The sequence below is a fragment of the Myotis lucifugus genome, unplaced genomic scaffold (assembly GCF_000147115.1).
Source record: "Myotis lucifugus unplaced genomic scaffold, Myoluc2.0 scaffold_493, whole genome shotgun sequence".
NCBI lineage: Eukaryota > Metazoa > Chordata > Mammalia > Chiroptera > Vespertilionidae > Myotis > Myotis lucifugus.
In genome coordinates this window covers 636,164-642,497 of record NW_005871541.1, presented here as the reverse complement: position 1 = coordinate 642,497, position 6,334 = coordinate 636,164, and the positions used below count along the sequence as shown (strand labels likewise).

At 43.6% G+C, this 6,334-nt stretch overlaps 1 long non-coding RNA gene across 1 annotated transcript; it reads left to right on the top strand.

The window, feature by feature from the left end:
- Positions 1-1,296: 1,296 nt before the first annotated feature.
- LOC106694517 lies at positions 1,297-6,086 on the top strand. Its single transcript, XR_001345564.2, has 2 exons — positions 1,297-1,663; positions 4,111-6,086. It is a non-coding gene; the product is annotated as an uncharacterized LOC106694517 (long non-coding RNA).
- The last annotated feature ends 248 nt before the right edge of the window (positions 6,087-6,334 follow it).

Sequence of the window (6,334 nt, the reverse complement as noted above, 5' to 3'; positions counted from 1 at the left end):
TACTTTGGGCCCCTGAAAAGAAGATTGGAAGTCACGTGTCATCTCCATCCAGTCCCAGCTACAGCAGCTCCCAGCCCTACCCTCCCACCCTCCTCAACACCTCAGCCCCCATCTTTGCCAACCCCAAGGGCATCACACCCACAGTGGCCTGTGTCCACATCACACCAACCCCAGCTCAGACCTCAGCTGCCGCAGCCTCTTCCAGGTCTGTGAACTGAGCACTCCCAGGTTCCTGCCTCAGCCATCAAGGAGGTAGTGCTCACCACAGGGCTCCTCACCCATCTGTCTAGAAGCTGGAGGCCCAAGGCCTCTGTGTGAACCCAGGACGAGGCCAGACAGGACCCTTTGGATATGAACTCTCCTCCTGTGCACCCTGGAGAGAGTTGTTCCTTTCAAAAGATTTGCCATCTCCCTGCCTGCCCCCTCCTTCCTGCCTTCTCCCAGGGGAGCACACTTGCCAGAAAGACTCACTTTCCCCACCTCCCCATTTGCACATGGACAGTCTCAGCCAACAGACATTGTGAAAAGTTTCCCCCCATGTTCCGTGTGGTTCAGGGTTCAGGATCTGAAAGAGGAGCCGCACACAAATAAAGAGAAGAGACAAGAGATAATTTGGAAATATTGGGGGGCCAGGCAGTTAAGTCCAACTCAAGGGAAGGACTTCCACTGGTGCCCAGGCCTCTCCAACCTTTTATTGGTTTGGGATACACCCATAGCCCTTAGGCAGGCAATTTCCAGTAACAGGCAGACTAGCCCATCAGCAAGGATTTACATAATAATAAATGGGGAAGTTGCTTCAGCTACCATTGTCTGGACTAACAGTGGGTGCACAGCCCTGACCTTTGCAAGGGCTTCAAGGATCACCAGCCTTCCGGATTCCTTGTCCACACCTCTCTGCTAATGAAGACAATAGGCAGCTTCCCACAAGACATGAGAGAGGGTCTCCCAGAAATTGTCCCCTGTGGACCAGGGAACACACAGCCACATGACCTTCCACCAACACCTTCATTCCCAGGACATGCTGGACACCTCTCCCTTCACACCCGGGAACTGCAGGTCCTTCTGAGATACCCAGGCCAGGAAGTAGAGGCCTGGCTGCTGGCATCTGGAGATAGAAGGTAGGTCCCCTTTCAGTCATCACCCAGCTTGCCTCCTTCTCACCTCCAGAGTCCTCTCTGTGGCCTTCCTGCTGTAGCGGTCAAGCGGAATGAAGTTAACTAGAAGAGGATGTTCTGCCAGGAAAAGGTGGGAGCCTGCAAGCAGGCTGTGTCAGAACAAAGTTTTGCATGAAGACTTATTGTTCAGAGGCAGAACTTTTCTTGACGTGATAAATAGTCCATAAGGGCATGGAAAGTTTAAGGGAGGGTGCATTGCTGCAGGTGGAAAGAGTCTTTGTATAACATAGGAAATTAATAGTGTAATGTATAACTTAGCTTTGATGATCTCATAAGCATGCCTGTTAATCATTGTCACTTGCTGTACTCCATTGTTGTTTGCTGTGCTCACTTCAATAAAAGCCAGAAGGCATCAGAGGGTCTTTGCTACACGCCTGAGCGAGCGGTAGCCCTCTGCTCTACTTCATCCTAGACGCCAAGCTTGCCTCAGTGTCTCCGGTCACTAAGAACATCAACAAATGGCGCCTGAACAGATCAGGGACCCGAAGGTAAGAAATTGGGAACGGGTAGGACCGAAAGGGATTTGCCAGCGCAGAGTACGCGGAACTTTCGGCAATAGAGACAGAGTCATGGGGAATAGCCTGTCGATGCAGAGTCAATATATAGCTGTCTTGAAATCATTGTTAAAGAGCTCAGGGGTAAAAGTGAAGGATGAGGCTTTTAAATTGCAACCCCCTGAGCCGCTCCCGTTAGAGGTCACTGAACCGAGGGAGTCAAGAAAAGGACAGAAAACTAGCGGGCAAAATGAAGTAGGAGGTTATGAAAGAATAACCTCAGCCAGCGATTCAGAGCTGGATGATTCATCTTCTGCTGGTTCGGAAGAGGATCGTTGCCCTCGCCCTAAGTTAAGGAAAAGAAGGGTGGCAAGAAGGGACCCAGAGATGAAGGAGCTTTTAGGGAGTTTAAAAGAATTAATACTTACAGTAGAGAGGAAAAGAAAGAGAATAAAAGTCCTCAGGAGTTGGCTGCACCGCCGAAAAGTGAAAGTAAAAGGGCACTAGCCATTAATCCAGCGTTAGCGGCTGAGCCTCCACTCAGGACACAAAGAGCTGCTAATGCTCAAAACCCTCAAGGGTTATATGTATTATTAATTATAATATTATTACATATAATTATATATGTTATTAATTTTATATATTAATTAATATAGAATTAATTTATACAGATTATACATTAATTCCTTATAATTGGAATGCTATAGCTAAGGCAGTATTAGCCCCAGGGCAATATCTGCAATTTAACTCCTGGTGCTGGGAAGAAGCCAGGAGAGTGGCAATGATTAACGCCCAACAAAATCCACCTGGATCTAATTTTGACCAGTTAACAGGAACTGGGACACATAGTAGCTTACAGCAACAGGTGCTGTTAGAGGATGCTGTTATTGCACAAATTAGAGCTTGTTGCTTAAAGGTTTGGTCAAAAATAGAGGAGGCTAGCATCCCGGCCCAATCATTTTCTAAAGTTATATAAATAATATTAATATAATAATAATCTTATTAAAATATTAGATTAATAATTAATAATAATGCTAATTTTCTTGCTGATGCATTAAAAACTGCAATTCCCATCCTGTTAAATGCTATGGATGTGGAAAGGTGGGACATATGAAAAAAGAATTATAGAAAGGCAAAAGTCCCACAAGAGAAAGCTAAACATGCTCCCGGAGTTATTAATGCAGATTATGAAGGAGAAATATTAGTTATAATATCTGCTTTTAGTATTATAAATATAAAGCCTGGAAAAAATGGCACAGTTATTATTACTTCCCTATAAACAAATAGGGCATACAGCACCAGTTAAGCAAACTGGGGGATTTGGTAGCACAGGAAAAAAGGTTTTTTAGCATACAGTCTTAGGATGCCAAAGGCCTCAATTTTTACAGTTTGTTCCCAGAGGGAATAAAAATTATCAGCCTGGTAGATTCTGGGGCTGATGTAACTATAGTTTCTACTTTGCACTGGCCTCAATCTTGGCCGGTGCACAAGGTGAATACAACTTTTACAGGTTGTAAACCTCACTGAAATTTTACAAAGCTCTAATGTACTTGAATGTCAAGGGCCTGACGGACAAAAGGGCAAAATACAGCCATATGTTGCCTCCGTTGCACTATCTTTATGGGGAAGAGATCTTTTACAGCAATGGGGGCTACAATTACTATACCTTCTTTACAGAAAGGTCATAGACAAATGATTTGTCAAGCTGGTGCTGGCATCACGGGCGTCAGTATTCAGGACCAAAATTTATAGAGGGGGCCACTTCAAAGCGCTTTGCCCTGCCTTTAAAATGGAAAACAGCTAAACCAGTATAGGTAAAGCAGTGACCCGTAACAAAAGAGAAGTTAGAAACGCTCCAAATTATTATTAAAAAACAGATACAACTAAGGCATATAGAAGCCAGCTCTAATCCATGGAATTCCCCTGTCTTTGTTATAAAAAAAAAAAATCAGGTAAATAGAAAATGTTAACTGATTTAAGATAGATTAATAAGATTATTAAGCCTATAAAATCTTTACAACCTGGAATTCCAAATCCAGCATTAAAGCCTTTGATGTTATAGGCAAACCCTGAGCCATTAAAACTAACAATGGCTCAGCATATTTATCAGATAAGTGTCAACATTTTTTCCAACAGTTTGATATTAAACATATTACAGGAATTCCTGGAAACAGTACAGGTCAAGCAATTATTGAATGGCAGAACCGCACCCTTAAGGAAATGCTACAAAAACAAAAAGGGGGAGAAGAGCTGGTATTAGGCCAGACTCCCAGACGAAGATTATTAAGAGCTCTATTTACTTTAAATTTTTTAAATTTGAATACAGATACAGTGTCAGCTGCCGAAATGCATTGGGGACATAAAAAGGAGGTCCCGGTAGAACAACCTATCATGTACCAAGATGTCACTACTAATCAATGGTGCCCGACTACCGTTTTAAGGTGGGGTCGAGGCTATGCTTATGTTTCCACAGGAACTAAGAAGTCCTGGATTCCTGATCAAAGAATCAAATTAAGGCAATTAAGGCGAGCAAGAGGAAGTGTGACGAAGCGGGACTGGAAGACCGGTTTGCGCAGCTAACCATCCAGAGAGGACAAACAATTTGCGTGCCGTTGCCTCGCACCCGAAACACTCCTCCACCTGCCTGGGGACAGGTGAAGCCCCTATGCCAGGAAGGGGAACGTCTTGTGACTGCCCATGGAAGGCCCTGTAACTAATAACTCTAATTGGATGCCTGGACTTTTTAAAGATCGTGGGCCATTGAAACCAGATGAAGAAGGAACAAGAATGAACAACTACTCGACAGGAGTTATTGGAATGCCTGTGTGTCTGGGACTGAGTGATCATTGTTTACAATTGGGTAATCAAGCCTGGTTAAGTATGGCAAAAAACACCACTAATCTTGGGAAACGCCATAATTTATTCATACTTTCTGCCCAAGGATTGAGAGGAAATGAAAGTGACAGGACAGACATGCCTCCAACTTTACCTGTGTGTCAAATGCCTATTCATACACACTCACTAGAGTAGGTCCAATGGACTCGGTGTAGAGGGGATAAGGCACGTGTTCTTGTTAATAATCCATATGGGAGAATTATTGCCTGGAGCCCTTTTGGCTCCGCACGCACCCTAAATAGTGGTAAAATTCTTAGATGGCATATAGGAAATTGTAGCATATCAACAACTGCCAATGAAACCATCCGTTGGCATGGAGGTGGCTTTACACCCCCTTCCCCTCATATGGAAGGGGCCCCAGTGCAAAATCACCTCTGGAAATTAGGGGCTGCATTAAAACCAATAAAATTCTGGACAGGAAAGTTAGAGAATGTGTCAGGAAAACATAGTATGACTTGGTACCGTAATAGTACTCGAGGCCTACAGGCATGTGTACACCTTCCATATCTTTTATTAAAGGGTCCAGTCCAATGGAATCAAACTACTGGGGAAATATCTTGTTTTAATTGTACTTTGTTAACCTGTATAAATAACTATATACCTTTTAATCACAATAGAGAGAGCTTGTATCTATTGCGAGCCAGAACAGGAGTATGGTTACCTGTACAGATGGATCTACAATGGCAGGAAAGTTCTCTAGCTGGAGCTCTCCAAGCCATTGCGGAAGAAATATTGAAGAGGTCAAAAAAAATTATTGGCATGCTAATCGCTGTAATTCTTGGGTTAATTGCTATAACAGCAACAGCTGCAGCAGCTGGGGTAGCATTATAGCGATCAGTCCAAACTGCTACTTTTGTTCAAGACTGTCATAAAGATTCAAAACAGTTATGGAGTTCTCAACGGAAAATTGATAGTGAAATCAATGAACAATTAGCCTATCTTGAACAATCAGTAGTTTTATTGGGGGACCAAATTGTTAGCCTGCAAAGGCAATTACAGTTAAAGTGTGATTGGAACCATACTGGTTTATGTGTCACCCCTGTACCTTATAATGAAACAGCTTTGCTATCTTCTCTGTCATGATTCAAACCTGCAGCAAAACTAAAAAGGGGGAAAATGTAGCGGTCAAGCTGAATGAAGTTAACTAGAAGAGGATGTTCTGCCAGGAAAAGGCGGGAGCATGCAAGCAGGCTGCGTCAGAACAAAGTTTTGCACGCAAGACTTATTGTTCAGAGGCAGAACTTTCCTTGACGTGATAAATAGTCCATAAGGGCATGGAAAGTTTAAGGGAGGGTGCATTGCTGCAGGTGGAAAGAGTCTTTGTATAACATAGGAAATTAATAGTGTAATGTATAACTTAGCTTTGATGATCTCATAAGCATGCCTGTTAATCATTGTCACTTGCTGTACTCCATTGTTGTTTGCTGTGCTCACTTCAATAAAAGCCAGAAGGCATCAGAGGGTCCTTGCTACACGCCTGAGCGAGCGGTAGCCCTCTGCTCTACTTCATCCTACACGCCAAGCTTGCCTCTGTCTCCGGTCACTAAGAACATCAACACCTGCTGGGAGGAAATCCAACATTCGCAGAGCATTTGAGAACACAGAGAAGACCCAATGTCACAGGACAAACAGTGGGTCCATGCTTCCTGTCACTACTCAAGCCAATGAAACAGAGACAGGATGGAATTGTTGTAACGTACCCCGCGAATCACAGAAGGACGCCTCAAGCAGTCAAATTAAAGAGTCACATTTATTGCAATCCAGGACTAT